Here is a 26,963-nt window from a genome sequence, read left to right as displayed (position 1 = left end):
TCTGAGGGTTTTTCCTGAGAGGCTGTTTTGTTTGGCATGTGTGGTTCTAAAAATAAAATTAGTTTCTTTTGACAAGTGGCTCCTGATTGTGCCCAGCCAGACTGCGGCATTTGGTGGCTCGCACGGGGAGCGACTGAGGGTAAGTGATAAGGTAAACTGCTCGCCCCTGAGGGCAGGGCAAGAGGATGGGTAGCCATTTTAAGATTCCTCTTTTGTTTTGCTTCACTTTTGTTTTAAGTTGCCTGTCCCTGGAGATGAGTGAGACGGAAGAAAAACCGCTCACATCTGAGGAAAAACTATTTGCATCTGAGGAACAGATAGGGAGAAAGGTTATAATGATTTTTTGTTGTTCCATTTTTATTTCATTCTATCTCGGTTTTGTTTGGTGTTAACTTGTTGGGTTGTATTATAGTAGAAATATGGGATCAGAAATTAGTAAAAAACAAACCAAAAGAGTGTTAAGTAAATTGTTAGAGGAAGGAGGCATCCCAGTAAAATCAAGAGCAGTCAGGGCATACATTGATACAATACAAAAATGTAGCCCATGGCTTTTTAAGGAGGAGTTGTTAAATATATCACAATGGAACCATCATGGTGAAGATTTAAAAAGAATAGAAAAGAAAAGTCCAGGGACTCTGCCAGTTGGCATATTTCCATTGTGGACGTTCGTATCTTGTTTGCTTAGTCCAAAGCCTTCAGTTCAGACAATGGTAGAGGAAGGAGAAGACATATTGATTCAAGTAAAAGAGAAGGTCTCTCAAGCTAGTCAGACAGAGGAAAAAATTCAAGTAAAAGAGAAGGTCTCTCGAGCTAGTCATACAGAGGAAATAATTCAAGTAAAAGAGAAGGTCTCTCGAACTAGTCAGACAGAGGAAAAAATTCAAGTAAAAGAGAAGGCCTCTCAAGCTAGTCAGACAGAGAAAGAAAGTGTAAAACAGAAAAAGCCATCACGGGGAAAGTTACAACAGGAGACTGCTACTAACACCTTTCTATCACCAGAGTATGTAAGTGTCCACATAACAAGGCCACCTCCATAGGCTGGGAGGCCCCGAACCCCCGCAGTTGATAGTTGGGATCCTGAGACAAGATCTCAAATATTAACACGCCCTGTATTTGAGGCAGGAGGGCAGCGAGTTTACCATGTTTTAAATTTCAAAACAGTGAAGCAGCTAAAAGAGGCTGTAACAACCTATGGTCCTCAAGCACCCTTCACTGTAAGCATGGTCGAATCCATTAACAACTTGAACATGACGCCAGCGGATTGGGCTAATATGTGTAAAGCTCTGCTAAATGGAGGACAATACCTGTTATGGAAGGTTGCCAATGAGGAATTTTGCAAGGAGACGGCTAGGCAAAATGCAGCAGCTGGTTATCCTCAGAGAAATCTACATATGTTGTTAGGAAAGGGACCTTATGAGGATCAGCAGCAACAAATTGCATATGATCCTGGTGTATATGCACAAATTGCTGTAGATGCAATTAAGGCATGGAAGACTTTACAAGGACATGGAGGTTTACAAGGTCAATTATCTAAGGTAATACAAGGAGCTAATGAACCTTATGCTGAATTTGTACATAGGCTTATTCAAACAGCTACCAGAGTTTTTGGGAATACAGAAAAAGCAATGCCATTATTAAAACAACTGGCTTATGAGCAAGTGAATCTTTGGTGCAGAGATATCATTAGACCATGGAAACATGAAGATTTAAACACATATATTAAATTATGTAGAGACATTAATGAACAAGAGCAAGTTGTGGCAGCTGCAGTAAAACAGGCTTTAGATGCCAGAGACATTAATGAACAAGGGCAAATTGTGGCAGCTGCAGTAAAACAGGCTTTAGATGCCAGGCCAAGAACATGCTACAATTGTGAACAAACAGGACATTTTAAAAGGAATTGCCCCATTGGAGGAGGGTTTAACAAAACTAGGTATCAAAGGAGTAGAATACCAGGTATTTGCCCACGATGCCGTAGAGGGAGACATTGGGCTAATGAATGCCATTCTCAAACCACCAAAGAGGGTACTCCATTATCAAAAAACGAACAAGGACCAGGTGTTTATCCATGATATCATGGAGAAAGGCATTGGGCTCCATTGCCAAAAAATGGACAGGGGGGCCCAATGCTCCGGGGCCCAAAACCACAAATATACGGAGCACTGGAGGAACCCAGCAACCCCATCAGGGCAGTGCCCAGGACACATTGTCCATCAGATCCCTCATCAGACAAACCAGAGGGAGTGCAGGGTTGGACCTCTGCGCCTCCACCAGAGCAGAACTAACTCCAGAGATGGGAGTTCAAATCATTCCCACAGGGGTAAAAGGATCTCTTCCCAAAGGAACAGTAGGCTTATTATTGGGACACAGCTCTTCTACTCTAAAAGGACTTATGATAAGTCCTGGGGTAATTGGTCCCGATTATGAAGGTGAAATAAAAATTATAGCCAGTTCTCCAAAGGGTAAATCAGTAACTTCACCAGGAGATAGAATAGCACAGTTACTAATAATACCCAGCCTACATGATAAATTTTCCAGTCGTACTGTACAAAGAAGTTCCAAGGGATTAGGCTCCAAAGGTGTAGATTGGGCTATGATTTCTTTAAATTTACATTCTTGCCCCATGCTAAAACTAAATATTCAAGGACATGAATTTAATGGGCTACTGGATACAGGTGCAGACCTTAGCATCATCTCTCGTCAAGAATGGCCAAAACATTGCCCATTACAACAAGCCACTCAAACGCTTCGAGGCCTAGGAGTGGCGACTAATCCCCATAGAAGTGCAATAGTATTAGATTGGAAGGATCCTGAAGGATGTGAAGGAACTATACAGCCATATGTATTGGATCATCTTCCCGTAAATTTATGGGGACGAGATGTCCTAGGTCAATTAGGTTTGACATTAACAAATAACATCAACCAAAATGCACCTACTATTATGACTAGACAAGGTTTTAGGTAAAAGGAAAAAGATTAGAAAAACAAGAACAAGGTATAGCAGCACCAATACAAATAGATCAAGGAACAGACGACATGGGTTGGATTTTCAGAAAGGGCCACTGAGACAATAAAAATTACTTGGAAATCAGAAAGAATTGATATAAGTTTGCCTTTATTATTTATTGTACTACCAATGAAAAATATTCCTACAGGAGTATTTTGGCAAGAAGGTCCATTATTATGGATACATTTATCTTTTTCTCCTAAAACTATTCTTACTAGGTATCCTGAGGCTGTAGGACAATTAATACTCAAAGGAATAAAAGCAGCAAAGGGAGTGTTTGGAATTTCTCCCAATAAAATTATTACTCCATATACAATGGATCAAATTGATGAGTTAGCTAATGAGTTAAATACTTGGGCAATAATCATGTGCAAATCTAATGTTTCATTTGATAACCACTTACCATCTAATCCTTTATTGTCTTTTTGGTCATCGCATCCTGTAATTTTTCCAAAAATGACAAGAAAAACACCTATCATGAATGCTCCAAATATATTCACTGATGGATCAAATAACGGTACAGCAGCAATAGTTACACCTCATAAAACTTTTACATTTTTAGTACCCAAACAATCAGCTCAAAAGGTAGAGCTTAATGCAGTTTTACAAGCTTTTGTGATATTTAAAGATTCTGTATTTAATTTATTTTCTGATAGTCAGTATATAGTTAATGCTATAGTATCCCTTGAAGATGCTGGTAGGATTTCCTCTTCCTCTACTCTTTTCTATTTGCTTTCCACTATACAAAGTCTAATCTGGGACAGAAAAGATCCATTCTTTATAGGACATATCAGGGCACATACAGGATTGCCTGGAGCCCTTAGTTTGGGCAATGATTTAGCAGATAAAACTACACATGACATACATATTTTCTCTACCCTAGAAGAAGCTATAAATTTTCATAAAAGGTTCCATGTCAATGCTAATACTTTACAAAAGCATTTTAAAATAACTAAGGAACAAGCTAGACAAATAATAAAACAATGTCAAAATTGTGTGACCTTTTTACCACAAGTTAATCTTGGAGTCAATCCTAGAGGATTGATACCTAACCATATTTGGCAGATGGACGTCACACACTTGCCAGAATTTGGAAAATTAAAATATTTGCATGTTACAGTTGATACTTCTTCTGGATTTTTGATGGGCTCCCTTCATGCCGGAGAAAAAACTAAAGATGTTATAGCACATTGCTTACAAAATTTTGCCACTGTGGGCATTCCAAAACAGTTAAAAACAGATAATGCCCCTCGTTATACTTCTACCTCTTTTAAACAATTTTGCTCATCATTTGGCATTACTCATATAACAGGAATCCCATACAATCCACAGGGACAAGGCATAGTTGAAAGGGCTCATCATACTATTAAAATGTACTTATTAAAGCAAAAAGACAGAATTGGGAAGGGGTATATATTCCCCAAAGATAAACTTAAAATAACCCTTTTTACTCTAAACTTTTTAAATTTGGATTCATCAGGACTTAGTGCTGCGGAAAGGCATATGTGTCCAAAAAATGTGCATAAGCCCAAGGTACTTTGGAAGGATATTCTAACAGGACAATGGAAAGGTCCTGACCTAGTAATTGTCTGGAGTTGGGTGTCTGTTTGTGTTTCCACAGGGAGAACAGCAGCCGATTTGGATTCCAGAGAGATTAACTAAAGCGATTTCTACAGACCAAAAAGAAGATGATTTGACTCAAGTCCATAACAGCTGATATCCAAAACTCCAGTTTGGCTATCCTTACATCTGCGATAGAACCAGGATGCTTTTTTCAATATCAATTTTATTATTGCCCTTTCCCACATTCTATTTTGTTTTTTGAGCTCATACAGACCTAGGTTAATGTTTTGCTGATCAGTTCTATTTTTTGACTATAGAGTTTTTAAACATTGCAATGGAGATTTCACCTGTAAAAAGTTACAAGGCCTTTACTATTAGGTTATTTGTTGTATGTATTATATTATGTGTGCACACTTGTGTTTTGTGTTATATGTTTGAATGTACATATGTCCATATATCATATATGATGAGCGCTCATGAAAAAATGGTTCCAAATTTTTTTTATATTCACGTGATTTAAATGGTTTAATTTAAATTGGGTAAACAACTGTTGAGGATTGTTTTAATATGTGAACAAAAAAGGAGGTTAACAGATCTGTTTGTTTACTTTCACCTTTCCTTTTCATTATATTTAATAATTCTCTTAAAGATAATGTAAATTGTTAAGAAAATTGTTTTCTTTTAGTGCCTTCTGTAATGTTACATAATTTTTTCTTTAGCCATTATTGCCAGAATTCCTATCTTCATCCCAGTGCTGGTGAAGTCAAAGATAAAACCAATCTACAGCTTCTACAATAGCCATCACTGAACTGCTTGCAGAACTTGCCTGGACACATTGTGAACTCACCTATATGCATTGTGAACTATCTGTTAGTGCAGCAACTTGTGGTAGTGTTGGGGTATTTTTGCTGATGATGTCATCGGTGGTACAATTTTTCCAAAAGGAGCCGTCAATTGGCTTGGTGTATCTTCCTCCCTTCTGCTTCTCATGATCGTCTATCTAAAATTTTGGGGCCAACAGAGGTGAGGTAAAGAACCTCACCCCCCCCGCTGGTACAAAGACCTCTCCACAGGTATGGCTGTATACTGGACCGGTAGTCAGTGACGGGTAAGATCCAATTGCAATGGTACCAACCTAATGGGTAAGGACCATATGTACTATTGGTCAACCTAAGGCAGGCATGGTCCCTAAGCCACATGCTTGTTGTTTAAACAGAGAGGGGGAGATATTGAGAGCCATAGCTGAAGAGGCCCCAGCAAACTTCCAGCTGCCAGCACACTTCCAGCTGCCGGCTGATGATTGGCTCACAGTGGCCCCAGCAACATCTAGCTAATTGGATCCTCTGCAGTGGTGCTCATTGGGCTGTTTCCCTGCCCTTTCAGACCACGAAGCTGCTCATTGGGGGACTTTTTTGGCTCCACCCACATGACCCAGCCAATCAGCCTTAAGAGCAGGAGGATTGCAGGAGGTGGAGAGAGGCTGGTGTGAGAGAGAGAGGCTTGTGGAAAGCTGGTGGTGGCAGTTGGGGCTCTGAGGGTTTTTCCTGAGAGGCTGTTTTGTTTGGCATGTGTGGTTCTAAAAATAAAGTTAGTTTCTTTTGACAAGTGGCTCTTGATTGTGCCCAGCCAGACTGCGGCAAATAAATAAATAAATAAATAATAAATGGGTTGTGGCTGTAGCTCCGTGGTAGAGCAACTCTGATTTTAAACCTTTTCACTGCAGACAGAAAGAGAGAGAGAGAGAGAAAGAGAAAGAGAGAGAGAGAGAGAGAGAGAGAGAGAGAGAGAGAGAATTATAAGACAGCATATATATTTTTGGAAGAGGGTCCTCTAGCCCTTTGTGTCTCTAATGCCTGCTTGCCTGTTTCTAACTAATTTAAACAACTCCAAAGGTTCCAAGTGACCCTTCAATTCTATAATAACTGAAGTTTGCAGCATATTATTAGTCAGATATTTAGAGTCTTACAAAAAGTAGAAAAAGTTCTCCAAGACTCTTTACCTTTTAAAATGAAGAGACAATCAGCAATGAAAGGAACATGGGAGAACTGTGGTCCAGTTGAAGCCAGAAACAAAGATGTAAGGGGTGGGGGGTGTTATAGATGCCTGACACATAATTTCTATCTGAAAACATATCCTTAAAACTTGGAACTAAGCTCTAAGTTAAATCATTGAGGGGAAAATTGATTGATTGTTCCTCAACAGTTTTGATACTTATAAAAGTAAACAAAAAAAAAAGAGGAACTAATTTCTGGAGGAATGTTTTTCCATTTCTATTTAGAAATACAAACAATAAAAACCTATAAATACCATTATAATCAAATGTCATAACACATAAGAGAAAATAAGTCACTGTAACTGAAATTAAGTGGAGGAAAAAAATAGATAAAAAGGAGATCTAAAGCTTTCTAATACTGAATTGTCCAGAAAAGATGTGCAGATAATCATCAAAAATAAAGAACACAATCATAAAAATCCTCAATCATTTCTATATTAAACTTTGATATTTAAATTCAAAATACAAAATGAACTTCTAAATAGGAAACATAAGTATTTAAATTTTTTAATCAATCACATCTGACAAAAAAAAAAAAAACAGCAGAATATACTACAAAGGAGAGAATTAATGGAGTGGACATATATCCATAAAAATAACCCAAATATTATCCATGGAGAGCAAGGATATAGCAAATATTTAAAATTGTGAAAGTATCCTGATTTCAATTAATTTTATCTTGTGTATGTATAATAATGAACATAACAAAAGAAGAGAATGAACATATTTGAAAGATATTATTTTTTTAAAATAATAAGGGCACAAAGGTGGAATGGAGGTACCCTGTAGTCTGCTTCTCCGTTGAACTAAAACAACAGAGGTATAGTGGCATGTTGAAATGGGTGGCAATGGGAGAGCAGAAGAATTATACAGCTTGTAGAGGCTCCTTGCATTCTTTGACTTCTGGCTTTTTACTCCATCTTCAATGTCAGCAATTATAGTCTCTCTCTCTCTCTCTCTCTCTCTCTCTCTCTCTCTCTCTCTCTCATTAGGCCTACTTAGATAATCTAGGATGATATCCCTAATTAATATTATTTTGCTGTTTCTATACATGCATACATCATGCATTGATCATGTCCATCCAAACTTCTTTGAATATTCTCCTTCTTGCCCCACAACTTCACAGTCCCAAACATTTCCTCTTCTCCATTTGGGTTGTCCTTTGTGTTTTCACAAATAAGCAAAAGCATGCAGTACTTGTTCTTCTGTGTCTGGCTTATTTTGTTTGACATGATATCCTCTAATTTTGTCCATCTTCCTAAAAACAAGAAGGTTCATTCTCCATTATATTTTAATAATACTCCCTTGCTCACAGTGATCAAACTGAAAAAGTGGATGTGTAACTGATGTGATTCTGCAATCTGTATATGGGGTAAAAATGGGAGTTCATAATCTGCTTGAATCAAATGTATGAAATATGATATGTCAAGAGCTTTGTAATGTTTTGAACAACTAATAATAAAAAAATAAAAAATAAATTATTTCTGAAACCAAAAAAAAATGCTGATAATTTTTACTATTAATTTCAATTAAAAATACTGTATTTAAAGAACAACAACAACAACAAAAAAAAACTGACTACAATAGAAATTAGTGCCAGAAGTGGTGTCATGGCTGTGACCAATATTACCATGAACAGGTTCACAGGATGAGTTTTGGAAAATTTGGAGATGCAAGAAATTACACAATGTTGTAAGTAGAGCTTAATGGGTAATTCTGGTGACAGCTCAGAAGATTAGAATGCTGATAAGACTGTGAACAGTAAAGACTGGGCTCATGAGGTTTCAGTGGAGGAGGAATTGAAATAGAAAACATTCATGTTAAATTCTGGCAAGAAGTTCTTTACATTTTTCCAGTGTTCTGAGATTTTTCTGTGTGGCTGAGTTTAAGGATGACTTACTAAATAATCGATTAGAGGAAAATTCAAAGAAGCATAGCATTTAGGCCGTTGCATGGATATTGCTGGAAGGTTTTAGCTAAGTTCATTGTAAGAATAATAAGAAGAAAACAGAGAAGAAGAATTTTAAAAGCTTGCAGTTTGGCCAGAAAACAGAAATTAAAACCAGAACGAAAGAATGTGTGGTTATTGAAGAGATTATTGTCATTAAAAGAATGTTAACTGCTTTGCCCAGCAACAATGGGAAAGTAGACTTGAGGGCATCTCAGAATCTATTAAGAACACACCTCCTGCAGGCTTGAGTGTATAAAAGTTAACAATTATCTAAGGGAAAATGGCAGCATCCTGCTCTCATGGTCAGTGGGGGATGGAAGTTATTTTACCACCTTCAGCCACCCAGACACTCAGTGGCCACTGCAGCCATAGTCCCAGGGTGCCCAGTTACTACTCAAGCTGGTGACAGATCTTAGTATCAGTCACATGGTGCTGGTTCTTCAGGAATGCAGGATGCTGGAGTTGTGGAGTATATGAGGATTCTATGATTCTTGGTAAGCCTAATGTCCTCACAAGGGTAATATTAAAAATTAAATAAATAAAGTGTAATGGCAATGGAAGAAGAGAAAGCATCAGGGAGACGCTATAATTCCTGACATTTAAGATGGAGGAAAGAGCCAGAAGTCAAAGAGTTCAAGGAGACTCTAGAAGCTGGAAAATTCTTCTAGAATTCTCAGACATTCTTCAGAATTCCTGGCCATTCTTTTCTAGAATCCCTAAATGAGAGAGATGGTGTGACTATTCTGACCTCCAGATTTTTGTGTGCAGATAAGTATCCAGAGAAGTCTGCTCAACTCCACCACTTGACTTTTTTGTTTGTTTGTTTTTTTAAACATCAGAAATTTATTGGTTGCTCAAAACATTACATTGATCTTGACATATCATATATCATACATTTATTTCAAATGGGGTATGAATTCTTATTATTCCCCCGTGTACAGACTGCAGGATCAAGTTGATTGTACAGATACCTTTATACATACTGCCAAACAAGTGTCTGTTGTATTCTGCTGCCCCTCCTATCCCCTTCCTTTTCCCCCTCCCCTCCCCTCCCCTCCCCTCCCTTCCCCTCCCCTCCCTCTACCCCATCTACCATAACTCATTTCTCTCACTCTCTCTTATTTTTTTCCTCCCCTTCGCCTCACATCCTCTTATATGTATTTTTATATAACAATGCGGGTCTCCTTCCCTCATCCATGCAATTCCCCCTCTCTCTCCAATTCCCTCCCACCTCTAGTCCCTATTTGATGGTAATCTTCTTCTCATGCTCTTCCTCCCTGCTCTGTTTTGAGTCGCCCCCTTTATATCAAAGAAGACATTTGGCATTTGTTTTTAAGGGATTGGCTGACTTCACTTAGCATAATCTGCTCTAATGCCATCCATTTCCCTGCAAATGCCATTTTTTTTTTGCTGAGTAATATTCCATTGTGTATATTTGCCACATTTTTTAATCCATTCATCTATTAAAGGGCATATAGGTTGGTTCCACATTCTAGCTATTGTGAATTGTGCTGCTAAGAATATTGATGACGCTGTATCACTGTAGTATGCTCCTTTTAAGACTTTTGGGAATAGTTTGAGAAGGGGAAGAGCTGGGTCTAATGGTGGTTCCATTCCCAGCTTTCCAAGGAATCTCCATACTGATTTCCAAATTGGTCGCACCAGTTTGCAGTCCCAACAGCAATGCACAAGTGTACCCTTTTCCCCACATCCCTCACCAGCACTTGTGGTCCTTTGACTTCATAATTACTGCCTTTCTTACTGGGGTGAGATGGTACTTTAGAGTGATTTTAATTTGCATTTCTCTGATTGCTAGAGATGGTGTGCATTTTTTCATGTATTTGCTGATTGATTGTATATCCTCCTCTGAGAAGTATCTGTTCAGGTCCTTGGCCCATTTGTAAATTGGGTTATTTGTTTTCTTATTGTTTAATTTTTTGAGTTCTTTGTATACTCTGGAGATTAGGGCTCTATCTGAAGTGTGAGGGGTAAAAATTTGTTCCCAGGATGTAGGCTCCCTATTTACCTCTCTTATTGTTTCTCTTGCTGAGAAAAAAACTTTTTAGTTTGAGTAAATCCCATTTGTTGATTCTTGATTTTCACTCTTGAGCTACAGGTGTCCTATTAAGGAATTTGGAGCCCACCCCCAGGAGGTGGAGATTAGAGACAACTTTTTCTTCTATTAGATGCAGAGTTTCTGGTTTGATTCCTAGCTCCTTAATCCATTTTGAGATAACTTTTGTGCCTGGTGAGAGACAGGGATTCAATTTCATTTTGTTGCATATGGATTTCCAGTTCTCCCAGCACCATTTGTTGAAGATGCTATCCTTCCTCCATTGCATGCTTTTAGCACCTTTGTCTAATATAAGGTAGTTATAATTTTGTGGATTGGTTTCTGTGTCCTCTATTCTGTACCATTGGTCTACCCACCTGTTTTGGTACCAGTACCATGCTGTTTTTGTTACTATTGCTCTGTAGTGTAGTTTAAAATCTAGTATCACTATACCGCCTGATTCACTCTTCCGGCTTAGGATTGTTTTTGCTATTCTGGGTCTCCTATTTTTCCAGATGAATTTCATGATTGCTTTCTCTATTTCTGCTAGAAATACCATTGGGATTTTGATTGGCACTGCATCAAACCTGTAGAGTACTTTTGGGTATATGACCATTTTAATGATGTTAGTTCTGCCTATCCATGAACTAGGTATATCTTTCCATCATGTAAGGTCTTCTTCTATTTCTCTCTTTAGGGTTCTGTAGTTTTCATTGTATAGGTTCTTCACCTCTTTTGTTAGGTTGATTCCCAAGTATTTCATTATTTTTGAGGATACTGTGAATGGGGTGGTTTTCCTCATTTCCATTTCAGTGGATTTTTCGCTGATATACAGGAATGCCTTTGATTTATGCATGTTGATTTTATATGCTGCCACTTTGCTGAATTCATTTACTAGCTCTAGAAGTTTCTGGGTAGAACCTTTTGGGTCTGCTAGGTATAGGATCATGTGTTCTGCAAATAGTGCTAATTTAAGTTCCGCTTTTCCTATCTTTATGCCTTTAATTTCTTTCATCTGTCTAATTTCTCCAGCCAGTGTTTCGAGAACTATGTTGAATAGAAGTGGTGAGAGAGGGCATCCCTGTCTTGTTCCAGATTTTAGAGGGAATGCCTTCAATTTTTCTCTGTTTAGAATGATGCTAGCCTGAGGCTTAGCATATATAGCTTTTACAATGTTGAGGTAAGTTCCTGTTATCCCTAATTTTTCTAGTGTTTTGAACATAAAGGGATGCTGTACTTTGTCGAATGCTTTCTCTGCATCTATGGAGATGATTATATGGTTCTTATCTTTAAGTCTATTGATGTGGTGAATAACATTTATTGATTTCCGTATGTTGAACCAGCCTTGCATCCCAGGTGTGAATCCTACTTGATCATGGTGCACAATCTTTTTGGATATGTTTTTGTATCTGATTTGCCAGAATTTTATTGAGGATTTTTGCATCTATGTTCATTAGAGATATTGGTCTGTAATTTTCTTTCTTTGAAGTGTCTTTGTCTGGTTTCGGAATCAGGGTGATGTTGGCCTCATAAAATTAATTCAGAAGAGCTCCCTCTTTTTCTATTTCCTAAAAGAGCTTGAAAAGTATTGGTATTAGTTCTTCTTTAAAGGTTTTGTAAAACTCTGCTGTATACCCATCTGGTCCTGGGGTTTTCTTGGTTGGTAGTCTTTTGATGGCTTCTTCTATTTCCTCCTTTGATATTGGTCTGTTTAAGTTGTGTATATCCTCTTGACTCGATGTGGGTAAATTATATGACTTATGAAATCTATTGATGTCTTCACTATCCTCTATTTTATTGGAATATAAGGTTTCAAAATAATTTCTAATTATCTTCTGTATTTCTGTGGTGTCTGTTGTGATATTGCTTTTTTTCATCCCGTATGCTGGTAATTTGAGTTCTCTCTCTTCTTCTCTTCGTTAGCCTGGCTAAGGGTCTGTCAATCTTATTTATTTTTTCAAAGAACCAATTTTTAGTTTTGTCATTTTTTTCACTTGTTTCTTTTGTTTCAATTTCATTGATTTCAGCTCTGATTTTAATTATTTCTTGTATTCTACTACATTTGCTGTTGTTTTGCTCTTCTTTTTCTAGGATCTTGAGATGAAGTGTGAGATCATTTATTTGTTGTTTTTTTCTTTTTTTCTTTTTTTTTTTTTGCGTAATGAATTCCAAGCAATAAATTTTCCTCTTAGAACTGCTTTCATTGTGTCCCATAGAATCCGATATGTTGTGTCTGTGTTTTCATTTATCTCTAAGAATTTTTTTATTTCCTCCTTTATGTCTTCTGTAACCCATTGATCATTCAGTAACATATTGTTAATTCTCCAAGTGATGCAGGATTTTTTCTTCCTTCTTTTATTGTTGATTTCCAGTTTCATTCCATTATGGTCAGATAGGCTTCATGGTATCACCTCCTCTCATTTATAATTTCTAAGAGTTGCCCTATGGCATAATATATGGTCTATTTTTGAGAAGGATCCATGTGCTGCTGAGAAAAAAGTATATTCGCTTGATGATGGTTGATATATTCTATATAAGTGGGTTAAGTCTAGGTTAGTGATTATGTCATTAAGTTCTGTGGTTCCTTTATTCAACTTTTGTTTGCAAGATTTGTCCAATGGTGAGAGAGGTGTGTTGAAGTCACCCATAACTGTTGTGTTGTGGTCTATTTGTCTCTTGAACTTGAGGAGAGTTTGTTTTATGAACATAGCTGTGCCGTTGTTTGGTGCATAAATATTGATAATTGTTATGTCTTGTTGGTGAATGGTTCCCTTTAACAGTATATAGTGTCCTTCTTTATCCCTTTTGATTAACTTAGGTTTGAAGTTAATTTTATTGGATATGAGTATGGCCACTCTTGCTTGTTTCCAAGGACCATGTGAGTGGTATGATTTTTCCCAACCTGTTACCTTCAGCCTCTGTATGTCTTTTCCTATCATATGAGTCTCCTGAAGGCAGCACATTGTTGGATCTGTTTTATTAATCCAGGTTACTAGCCTATGTTGCTTAATTGGTGAGTTTAAGTCATTAATGTTTAGGGTTTCTATTGATATATGGTTTGTACTTCCAGACATGTTTGTTTATTTATTTATTTTAATTTGGCTTGTTTTTCCTCTTTGATTATTTTTCCCCCTTTACTGAGTTACTTCGTCTGTTGGTTTTGGTTGTTGTTTTTCATTTCCTCTTCTTGTAGTGTTTTGCCCAAAATGATTTGTAGTGCTGGTTTTCTGGCTGCGAACTCTTAACTTTTGTTTATCGTGAATGATTTTAATTTCATTGTCAAACCAGAAGCTTAATTTTGCTGGATACGATATTCTTGGTTGGAATCCATTATTTTTCAGCATTTGAAATATGCTGTTCCAGGATATTCTCGCTTTCAGCATTTGTGATGAAAAATCAGCCGTTAACCTACTTGGTTTACCCCTGAATATAATCTGCCTCCTTTCTCTTGTAGCTTTTAATATTCTCTCCTTGTTCTGTATGTTGGATAACTTCATAATAATGTGTCTTGGAGTTGGTCTATTATGGTTTTGTATGTTTGGGGTCCTGTAGGCTTCCAGGATTTGGCAATCCATTCCATTTTTCATATCTGGAAAGTTCTCTACAATTATTTCATTCAACAGATTACTCATTCCTTTGGTTTGGACCTCTAGACCTTCCTCTATCCCAATGACTCTTAAGTTTGGTTTTTTTATGATATCCCATATCTCTTGGATGTTTTGCTCATGGTTTCTTACTAGCCTTTCTGTGTTGACTAGACTCTTTTTGAGTTGATATACTTTGTCTTCATTATCTGATGTTCTGACTTCTACTTGATCTAGTCTACTTGTAATACTCTCATTTGAGTTTTTGATTTGGTTTTTGGTTTCCTGCATTTCTAGGATTACTGTTTGATTTTTTTTTAAATCTCTATCTTCTGGTAGAGTTGATTTTTTGCTTCTTGAATCTTTTTATGTAATTCATTTTCAAAGTATTCTTTCATTGTTTGGAATTGCTATCTAATGACTTCTTTAAGATTCCATTCCATCTGAGTCAGGTATGCCTTGAGTTCTTTATCTGACCATTTTTCTGATGCCTCTAGGGTCTCCTGTAAATTTAAGCTACCCTGCATTGTTTGTAATCCTTTCTTTCCCTTTTATTTTCATGGTGCTCACGTTACTTTCCAAATCTGTTTGGCTGCTGTGATTCTGTTTTCTCCTATAAATTTGTTTTTTGTTTTGTATATCTTCGGGATCTCTCCTTTGTGATGGGAGACTATGTCTAGAGATGTTGGGCTTTATTGTAATTTAAAGCAAATTCATTTGTTTCATAAAAGGCATACAGATTCTGAAGGCGTATAGCGATCCACGATTTGGTCTTAAGACTTTATGGTTAGGTCGTATGCTGAGATGGTATGGAGGTTGGTATGTCTTAGCTGCCTTGGAAGATTGCTCTACTGAAGGGGGATATTAACAGGCAAATGGACCAGGATATTTGATGGTGGCTAGGGACTTAGGAGCACTATATACAGCCTCTAAACATTCACCTATGTGCATTTAGAAAATTACACGTAATGAAAGTCGTAATGCTTCGGATGAAAGGTAGGGGAAGGGGAAGGAAGAAGTCCTTAAGGAGAAAGAGGGAGAAAAAAAATAGGTAGAATAATAGAAAATGGTAAGAAAAATAAAAATTGAAAAGAGAAAATTTAAAAAGTTAAAAGAAAAATAAAATTAAAATTAAAAAAAGGATAAATGCAGTCTTAGAGTTCTATTTTCTTCTCTTCCAGTAGTTGGAGCTGTGCCCTCTGAGCCAAGCTTCTGCCCTCCATATGCTGGGAACAATCCCTGTGTGGTGGCTCCTCTTCCCCTACTGGGTGGCTCCCCAATCCTGATCGCCCAGGGCCATATCTGGTCTCCAGCCCCTCCCCCCCTTCTCCTGCCAGCCAGGCCCCACTCACTGGTGTCGTTCTCCACAGATCTAGTTACACTTGCAACCCCCTGGGAACGACTAAGCACTCTCTCTGTTAGCCATTCACCCAGACCCCAAGGTTTTGGAGCCGGTGTTCTGGGGACCGTCAGCTTATTTTGCCTGGTCCCTTTTGGTAGCCACGCCCCCAGGAGCTGGCGGAAGAAGCCTTAGCTGTTGCTGCTGGTGGTAGGGGGAGTTGGAGGTCACGTGTCCCCTCTGTTTCCCTGGGCTCCTACAATCACACCCTGGGAGATCTGGAGATAGATTATTGAGATTTCCCAGCTGTATGGGGCTGGTGGGGTGGGAGTCACACACCTGTTGAAGCTGATTTTGCTGGGAAGGGATCCCGACCGCTGAACTCTGGTGATGTCAGCTCTCTCTAATGGTGGACTCCCTTACTGTGATGTCCAATGGGAGGGGTGGGTCTGGTCTGTCCCGGCTTCAGTTCTTGGTCCGCTGTCTCATGGAGGCTTGGTTAGCAACCTCTTTAAAGGGTCCAACTCTTCGTTTCTCTGCCACTCACGGTCTCTGGCAGTGCCCAGACACCCCCGTCTGTCTCTATGCAGCTCGCGGTCTCTGGCAGTGCTGAAGTGCCTCCGACTGCAGACTGCTAGTCAGTCAGCAAGCACCTCCACACAGCATGGGGTGGCCGAGATTCGCTAGAGTCTGAGCAAACTGCTGCCTCCAGAGAGCCCAAACTCCCCGCCTAGGTCTCACTTCAGCCAAATTTTGCTGGTAATTTCTCAGCAGGCAGAATCCAATTGTTCTGAGGTCTCACTCTGTCCGTGTGGCTGAGGAGGTAATGGGAGCATTGACTCCCTGCCCACTGCCATTTTTTTCCATCCACCACTTGACTTTTGAAGGACAGAAGGATGTTATTAAATTTTCAAGTCCTCACTATCATGGCAACTGTAGGCCACTTTGGCCAATGCTGATCTATTCAATTCAAACCTGTTCTTAGAGATTTTATGGTTAGGGGGAATTATATTTATCTCCCTGAGTTCTGGGATCTGATAAGTGTAAGGGTCAAAAAAGCCTATCCCCCCACTACAGGGTAACTTGTGTTCTTCCTATTGAATTTTGGACCTGCATTGATTCTACAGATAACAGATAGTTTGCTGAGAAATGTAGTCTATCCTGCCCTCTTAAAACAGGCCAAGATTACAGGCAAATTGTTATTTAAGAGTGAAAGTCTATGGGGGTCAGCACAGTAGACACATTTTATACAATTATTTCCTTAACTTCATGTTCCCACTCACTTCATTCTCTCCACTAGCATTAGGAAATATTTATACTTAAAAATATTTATACTTAAAATTATTCCTTGTTTTTCTGAAATTCAAATTTAATTGGGTATCTTTTATTTTATCTGGCAATCTCACTTGCTAAAAATCCCAGAAATCCAGTTTGAAAATCAAGAAGGGCTGTACTGCAGCTATCTGAACAAACCAAAATATAAGAGCCCTGACAAATAAGGAAATTGATAAGGTAAAAAAAAATAACATAATGAAGACTGGAAATAAAACTTATTATTCACAAAAATCTTTGCTGTATTTGAAAAAGAAAATCAAGCAAACTATTAGAATAAATGAGAAAATCCATTGAGTTCATTGGATACAGATTAAAAATAGGAAGATAAATTGAATTTCTATTCATGATTGTTAAATTTTACTCTGTATAATTTTCACTGTTACCTAAAGCCACCAGATTCCAGGGTTTATGTAACATAAAAAGATGCACAACAAAACTACATAAAAGGTTAAAAACAATGCTGAAGAAAATTTAAAAAGACATAAACAAATGAAGAACTATACCATGTTCAAAGAATGGAAAATTCAAACTCTTTCTGAAATTAACATATATATTTAATGTAATCCTAGTTAAAATCCTAGGGCATTTTTCGTGAAAATCAGTAAGAATCAACAAGTGCATTACAAATCCATTACTGAAATGCAAAAATGCAGTCATAGCAGAGTAATTCTAGAATAAGAAAGAGGAGGAGCCAGGAGAGAAGAGAGGAAATGGAAGAAGAGAAGTAGAAGAATGACAACAACAAAACCCCAACAAAAGTTGGTAAATCTATATCAAGACTAATTATAGACCTAATGCATGGCTTTGTAAAAAGGACAGACAAATGTACCAATAGAAAATTGTAGGTTCCAGTAATAACTCAACATGTGCATAGAGATTCAAATCTATAATAAATGTGCCTATGTAGACTCATGGAGAAAAGATAATCTCTTCAGAGCATGACTTTTGCGTGATGGTGGGCTAAGAAATACCAGGTCTCCTCTCCTGTGTGGAAGCATCAAGAGAACAACAGCATGTACACCAAAGTAACTCTGTGAGAATGCTAGAAACCATTCTGCAATTAAAATTATCTGTAATAAACCATCAATTCCACAATCAACAAAAGCAATACTGAAAATTGTAGAAAAATTCATGAAATTCTTATTTATCCTTCTGTTAGGTGGCTAGTCTTCCATGAATAAGTGAACAGGGAAAAAAACAGTGACAGGTTACTGAAAATCACAGGGACCCATATCTGACAGATAAGCACCTGTAATATGGAGTCTTGGTATGTTAAAGCTTCCTCCAGCCATCATATTTAGAAAAAAAACAATATTGTTTCAACATTATCTCCCACCTGCCCAGGTGGATCTCCAAAACTATCATAACTCTGTGGGGACAAGTGCATGGAGTAATGCATACATGCCAAATGTTAAGGGCATCTGAGTGGCAAACAACTCCCCTTGTGCTAGGCACATGTGTTGCAAACCGCTTACCCCGTAGGCACAGCCTGGGCATGAGGCCATGAGTTGAAGTCCCTGTGCTTGCTCCATGGCCTACTCTTCGATTGGTCCTTGCAAAGACAGTTGGAAGAAATTGTACTGGTGGCTGTCTATAATCTGCTTAGGTACTGCCTGAGTATATATACGTGGTAACTGTTTCATAAAACCAGACTAGTTCCGGCTTAGTCTCCTCTACCCTGTTCTGTGGACCTTGCTGGATGAGAGAGAGAGAGAGTCCATGCAGCTTGTGCCTGAACAGGGCCCTGAGGTAAGCCTATATGAACGGGTGTGGCCCCTCATAGAGCAGTGAGAACGGGGAAATAGGGAACCTACTGAGTTCCACCAAAGACTCGCAGCTGCAAGTGCTGCACACTCTCTTAGATACTAGAGGTTTAACCCTGAATAAGAGAGAAGCCCAGAAGTTCTGGGATGTAGTGATGGACACTAGCTATGAATCTGTCCTGTCGATGTTTTTGATCCTTTGTTATGGGAAAAGATAATGGCACAACAAGCTGAAGTGAGACAGGGGTATACTTCACCACTATTTTTTCCCTATTCTGACAGTGATTCAGCAAAGTTTAGGGAGCCCTATAACAGACCCATTTCATATAATGAAGGCCCTGAGGGAAGATGATGCTGTGAGAGATAGAAAAGGGTAAAATGCAGGCACAAAAATCTACTTCAGATCAAGCAACTGTAGCAGGCACAGGAAAGAAGGGGCAAGAATCTAATTCAAACAAGCAACCACAATAGGTACAGGAAGGAGAGAGACATTCTTCATGGTGCAGGAAGAATGACCACAAATGGCGCAAGTGTGCCTTCTACTGACAAAGACTATATCTTCCCCTAAGTCAATGTCAACTGCCTCTTTATGAGGCAATGCCAAAGCCACCAAGGGACAATGATAGCTTAGAAATCACCAAGCCACTGGACAGGCCCAAGCCATGATCTCCCAGAAACCCATTCCAAGAAACCAGAGATCCTTTTGAAGATGTATGTAAGGTACAAGATGAAAAGTGGGGTAAGGGAATACAAGCCTTCTCAGTCAACATGGCCCCCACACCACACTGCCCTGGCACTTGGTATCCACATACATTGGGTACTGTGAAAGAATCGAAGAAAGCAGTAAAAGAGAATGGGCCTTTGCAGAGCAAATTCTCAAATCACTCAGTCTTGAACTTAATTGCCCTCAAGACTGGAAAGACCTACCCAGAGCAGCTCTTGAGCCTGCATTGTTTTTGAAGTGGAAGGCATTCTTCTATGAAGAATGTGAACAGCAGGGGAATTGTAACCATACCACAAATGATAACCTCCCAGCTGAGTGCTCTCAGGGAAAAAGAACCTACAGTTCCCCTGTGGTACAAGCTACAGGCCCACCAAATTATTTTGATCGGTGTGGCTCTGTGGTCTGAGAGCCTGGAGGAAGGTACCAGCTGGGAGAAGTACAATCTCTATATAGGGCTTAAGGCAGAAAGCCACTGAGGATGTGCCACAGTTTATTGACAGAGTAAACAAGGCAGTAAAAGAGAAAGTGTCTCATGAAGGAGCTAGGAAGGCCCTAGCCAAGGGATTGATCTGGAAAGGACTAAATAAGGAACATAGAGCAGCCAGTGGCACCTGTACAAAATGGCAAACTGAATGACTTGACTTTGGCCACCAAGAACATAGGGACACAAGCAGCTCAAGCCTCCCTGCTGGCCTTAGCCACAACAGTTGCATAAAAGCAAGACTAAGGAGGTTTACAAACAAGTAGTCAGAGACTGCAAAAAAATGTGCACCCTTTCTTCCCATTGGCCCTTTACAACCTGCAGGAGTGAATCAGCGAGAGTTAAAATCTAATACTTCATGAAAAATGTATGTAACTCAATATGCTCCTTTTGGAAATTTAAAACATATTCATATAATCATAGATATCTATTCAGGCTGTATAATGGCCATAGCCTCCACAGGAGAAACCACAAAAAAAAGGTCATCCCCATCTACTTAAATGTTTCAAAATTATGGATGTTCCCATGTCTATTAAAACTGACAATGGCCCAACCCATACTAGCAAGACATTTCAGGCAGTTTGCAATGATTGACATATTCAGGACTTAACTGGGATCCCCTATAAACCTCAGAATCAAGGCATCATAGAAAGAACATACAAGGAATTAAAGACCATGCTACAAAACAGAAGGGGGTAAACTATACCAAGTATCCTCATGATGCCTTGTAAAAAAAAAAAACATATTTACTTTAAGTTTTCTTTCAACTTCAAAATTTTCTACAGAAATAGCAGGCTATAAGCATTGGGCTCCCCTCACGGGGTCCTTCCATCTACCTATGCTCTCATGGAAGGATCCCATAACAAATGAATGGGATGGTCCAGGCCCCCTCCTAACTATGGTTTGAGGGTTTGTATATGTTAACAGGAGCTTCACCCCATCTGGGTGCCTGGCAGAAACTCAAGCCCTGGACCCCCCAAACCACCAACCAAGAAGATGAAGGAACTAACTCTGGAGTAAAACCTCACAAGCAAAAGACTCAATAACATAAAGGGACCTCATGTAACGTAACCTGGGGTGATATTAAAGATCTTGTTGAGCAAGCTACCAGGCCCCTTTGCCTGGTGGAAATCCCACCCCTGGGCCTTTGATGATGGTTCTATTGTGTGCAATGCTCACTGCAAACAGTAGATCCTCCCATCAGGTAAATTGGGCTTTGTTCATTAAGCCAACACATTTAGCAGTGGCTAATTCAGAAGGGGCTTTACACAAGCTCTTCTCTAATAATTCCAATCTTACTGAACCTGAGTTATGTTTCCAGGAGATGACCATACCCTGGAATGTCAGCGTTTTCCTACCCACTCTGCCTATTTGTTTCTCCATAGTTGATAATGAAGCCTATAATCCAGACAGTCCCCTCTGTTTTGCTCTTGCCAATGAAACTATTATAGATAATTATAATAAGTCATATGTTGGGCTGCCTCTCACTGACCTTAGTGTTATAGTTAGTACTACCTATAGTCATATTCCCCCATGGCAAATGCAAGAAACCCTTGCTGCCAACATGCCCAACAACACTTTTTGGAAAGTTCTCCTTGGGTAATGATAGTGTCCCCTGGAATCAATATGTCACAGCCATACTTTATCTCCTTGATAACAGAAATTTCTCCAGGAAGAAACAACATCTATCAGCCTGGGCATGTGTGGCTCCCTGGAATGAAACTGATGTGTCCAAACAGCATATGGGCTAATTTAGTACCTGCTACATGGGACAAGCCATTAGCAACTGTTATGCAGGAAATCGGTATGGCATGATAGATATCATGGCAACATTGCTAGCTGCTAGACACATCAAATGGACAGCAGCCGGCTGAAGGAATGGGTTAATATTGATTGCAGACCCTACCCATGGAGTTGCCTTTGTGCCAAATTATACCCATACCCACTATACACAAATTTGTTTACTCCACCTTTTGCCATGCTGATGATGATACAGATGGCATAAATATCATTTATACAGAGACCTCTTGTGCAGTCAATATATCCTGCTGCCTCACAAATTGTCTAACCCCTGCTACAAAAGATAAATGTATATTTGTCCTCAGAGTGCCCCCAGCAATCTGGCTTCCAGTGAACCTGCTCAGAGAGTGGAGAAATCCATGGGACATGGAGATGAAGAATCATCTGAATGAGATCCTACACTGGACAAGACATGCGATTAGCCTCATCATCGCTGGAATTATTGCCCTGGTACCTGCCATCACCACCACAGCCATTGCTTCTGCTTTGCTCACTCAGAGTATACAGACTACTGAGACTGTAAATAATTTCTCTAATGCCATGGCAGAAGCCTTTGACATTCAAAATGACTTAAATAAACTGTCCTGACCCACTATTTTAGTCATTCAGCAAGAACTAGACTTCCACCAGGAACAACTAGATATTCTGTTTATGTTGCAAAGGCCCACTTGTGACCCTGAATTTTATAGTATTTGTGTCACCTAATATGCTGTATCTAAAAATGTAACCTTACATTTCTCTAATTTTTTTTCAGTGGATTAAGGGCACTTGGGCTGCCAACTATGTTATGACTATGCATAACCTTACTAAGGCAATTATCAAAATCAATGAGACTAAGGTTTCTATCTTGACACCCTCTTCTTTCTTCCAGGGATTACCTGAACATTGGAAAACCCTAATAGTCAAATTAAGTAATACTTGTAATGCTATTACCCTGGTTCTGTTGTTTAAAATAGTGATCATTTTTTCTTGTGTTGTGAGACACTTATGTGATCATGTAAAGACCACCAAATGAAAAACAGCAATGCTGGCAGAAGTCCTTGCAACATGGTCAGGTGGGGAGATATGGGAACAAGTGCATGGAATACTGCATACATGACATACATTAAGGGCATCTGAGTGGCAAATAACTCCCCGCCATGCTAGGCACATAAATGGCAAACTGCTTACCCTGTAAGCACAGCCCTGGGTGTGAGGTCGTGTGTTGCAGTTTTTGTGCTTGTTCCATGGCCCGCTCCTTGATTAATCACTGCAAGAACAGCTGACAAGAAATTGTACTGTTGGCTGCCTATAATCTGCTTAGGTACTGCCTGAATATATATTCGTGGTAACTGCACAATAAAATCAGACAGGCTTCAAGTTTGATCTCTGGATGTCTTGATAAGCCATTCCGCAGCCACACTCTCCTCTACCCTGTTCCATGGATCTCCTAGCTGGAGTAGAGAGAGCCCCATGTAACTCTTAATTATCCCAATCATTTGGGCAAATAAAACATCAACACCATCAAAAAGAAAGTTTGCTAAGGGCTATTCAACAGGTAATAATCCAAATAAGGGGGCAGAAATTGAAGCAAATACAGGGGGACTCAATACCCCTAAAATCTCCAACTTCATGAGTAGCACATCATACTCTCTTCTGGGTAGTCCGAGGAGTTCCTATGTTCTGTGTTACCCTCACTTATTACTCTATTAATCTTTTGTTTATGATTCTGCTTTGCTGAAATTCTTTCCAGTGACATCACACAAATCAGCACCCTAGAACTACAATGCTGCCTCAGATCTGTGGAGTAGGTCCCAGCCTTGTAACACTTCCTCACACCCTCCCAAGTATGGTGCAGCATGGTCAGTAGGAAGCCAGCTAATTCAAAGCTACTCTTTGGGGGTGGAAAGAAAAAAGTAACACTTATTTACAACATTCTCTCTGATTTGATGGCTATCAAAGTGACTGGATTCTGTCTCTCTGACATTAAATAGAGAAGGGAATGTTCACATAGACTAAATATCAAGTTAGAAATCAGGAACAAGACAAGATACTTGGTTTGGCCAGTTCTATTCAGTAAAGCTGTGGAAACTCCAGCCAAAGAACTTACGCAAAAAATAGTGGCATCCAAAAAAGAAGTAAAATTATCTTCATTCCCATGTAATATGATAAAATATGTAAAACATCCTAAGAACTGTACTTTAAAAAGCTATTAGAATTAAGAAACAAATTCAGTTACATTTCCATACACTAAAACCAAATATTATAAAATGAACTCATTAGAACTGTTCCTATTATAGTGACCAAGATGAACTTGTCCATTGAAAACTACAACTCACCACTTAAAGATATTAAAGAAGACATGAATAAATGGAAATACAATCCATGTTCATGGATTCAATGACAATATTATTAAGATGTCAGTATAATCTATAGTGATCTACATATTTAATGTAACCCCTATCAAAATCACAACTGTATTTTTTGTTAGAAATAGACAAATTTATCTTAAAATTCAACTCAAATCTCAAGAGGATCAAAAGAGCCAAATCTTTTTTATTTTAAAACATATTGCAAAGCTACAGTAATCAAAATAATGTATACTGGCATAAAGAAAGATGGATGTTTAGAGGGATGAAAAGGAATGTGGAACTCATAAATAAATCCTTACATACAAGGTCAAATGGTTTTCAGCAAAGCATCCAATATCATTAAATAGTATAAAAAAACATTTTTTTCAATAATGTTGCTGGGAAAATTGGACATTCACAAGAAAAGAATAAAGTTATACCTCTTTCTTATACTATATATAAAAATATCTCAAATTGGATCAAAGACCAAACATAATCTAAACCTATAAAACCCTTAGAGGAGGGCTGGGGTTGTGGCTCATAGGTAGACCACTTGCATAGCAAGAGCGGCACCTTGGGTTTGATCCTCAGTACCACATAAAAATAAATAAATAAATAAAGGTATTGTGTCCAACTACAACTATAAAATACATATTAAAAAAAATGGGCTGGGGATGTGGCTCAAGTGGTAACGTGCTCGCCTGGCATGCGCGGGGCACTGGGTTCAATCCTCAGCACCACATAAAATAAAAATAAAGATGTTGCGTCCACCAAAAACTGAAAAATAAAATATTAAAAAATTCTCTCTCTCTCTCTCTCTTGCTCTTCTCTCTCTCTCTCTCTCTCTCTCTCTCTTAAAAAAAAAAAAAAAAAAAACAACCTTAGAGGAAAACTAAAAACTATTTTTTTTTGGTAAATGTGTGATAAAATACCACAGACTGGGTGGCTTAGATGGAAATACATTTTGTCAGATTCCAGATGTTTCTCCTGATACCTCACTTTTTGAAACTTTTCTCTTCCTTTTAGCATGCCTTTTTCAATAAATACAAATTCAAAAACTGTAAAAGTTAAGGGAGTCTTTTAGTTTTCAGTTTAGGAGAAAGAGCTTCCTATTCTCTAAAGAAATGTTCTGAGGGAGGCCAGAAAATTCAGAATATATATAACATTGAGAAGGGCTATGTGATAGAAGATAAAGAAAAGAATTTCATGGCAGAAGAGTATGGCAGAGAAAACTAGCTAAATGCAGGGTGCCAAGAAACAAGAGAAAGTGTTCCACTCAGTAAGGACAAAATATATACCCCAAAAGTACTTTGCTGGTAACCTACCATTTCTAACCATGCCCAGCCTGCCTACAATTACCCCTCAGATATTCCATATCAGTGTATTAATCCACAGATTAATTTAAGACTAAATAATTTCTTGCAATGTCTCACACATAAGCTTTTGGGGGACACCGCATATCCAATCTGTAACATCAATCCTAAATTTGATCTCCACCTAGTATTTCTCTCAGAGAAAACCTGTGTCTTCCAGCTCTTTCAGCTGTAATTCCTCATTATTTTAGAGTTTGTTTTGTGTTGGGTTAATTTAAGGCCCTGATGGTCTAGCAATAATATTGGTAGAAGACAAACATTATATAATCACTTGAATAAATCTTGACACTTACTGGATTTATGTACTATGACTTTTATATTTGTAGTTTTTTCGTAGTTCTTCCCCTACCATAAAGATGAGATAGGAAGGCTAGAAGGCACTGGAGTGGGAGAAATCTATGAGGATAAGCATCCTAAAATACTTTCCCCTGGAGAGAAGGCCTTTGTTATGGAAACTGCTCTGGGTGTATTTCACAATAAGTTTTCTTATTGCCCTCTTGTAGAACCATGAGGAGATTATTCTCGGAACTTTAATTTCAGAACGTGAAAAAGGTTTAGAGGTAAAATCCATAGATGTATGGGAGCACACATTCAAACGATGGTTATGAAAGTTTCTATGTCTTTTTTTTTTTTAGAGAGAGAGAGAATTTTTTAATATTTATTTTTTAGTTCTCGGCAGACACAACATCTTTTATTTTTATTTTTATGTGGTGCTGAGGATGGAACCCAGCACCCCACGCATGTCAGGCAAGCGCATTACCGCTTGAGCCACATCCCCAGCCCAAAAGTTCTATGTCTTAATGCTCATCTACAATCATACCCAGAAAATTGAGAAAAGTTACCATTTCACTGTTTCTTCCAGTTTATGGTTCCAGTAGCTTCTGCTCTAGGTAATAAAATCTTAGTTGTTGCTAAGAGCCAAATATATGATGCATGGCATTTTTGGTCTAAAGGTGACGCCAGCTAGCCATTGAGATGATATGATTATGTTAAGATTTGCATTCATATAGATATTGGACTCCTGCTGTTCACCCGGGACTCCTGGAGAGTTCCCATTGGTTGGGGAAGTACAGGAGGAGGGAGTTCCGGGGGAGGGGCTCTCTCTGCGGGTCGGGAGGAGGCCACGTGGGTGGATCGAAAAATCTTCCCAGGTGTACCAAACATTGGCGGCAGTTTCAAAAAATAAAGTTTGTTCCTGCTTGAGTGGCTCGTGATTTTGTGCCCAGCCAGACTGCAGCAAGTTGTGACTCTATGTTTTTCGTTCTCTAAATACATTAAGGGTGTCAGTTAATCTTACAACCTTCATTCTCTGATAGGTCCAAGAAAATTTGTTCATTTTCATTTTTACAGCTTTTTGTTGATGCAATGATGAGTGTGACTACTTCCCAGCTCTTCATAGCTAGAGATTAAATTTAGTTTCTATTGTGTTTTGAATTTTATGTTTGATGAAATATATATAATACAGAAGTTGCCATTTTAACCACTATTAATTTTATAGTTTGATGACATTAATTATATTCACATTGTTTAATAACCACTACCACTATCTATCCCCAGAATATTTTTATCTTGCAGAACTGAAACTATATTCATTACATGACTGTCAG

Source organism: Marmota monax, unplaced genomic scaffold (genome assembly GCF_021218885.2).
Source record: "Marmota monax isolate L192 unplaced genomic scaffold, Marmota_monax_Labrador192_F-V1.1 WCK01_AAM20220418_F8-fsc00067, whole genome shotgun sequence".
NCBI classification, from domain to species: Eukaryota; Metazoa; Chordata; class Mammalia; order Rodentia; family Sciuridae; genus Marmota; species Marmota monax.
The sequence above is the reverse complement of the archived record's forward strand: the minus strand, read 5'-3'. Positions refer to the sequence as shown.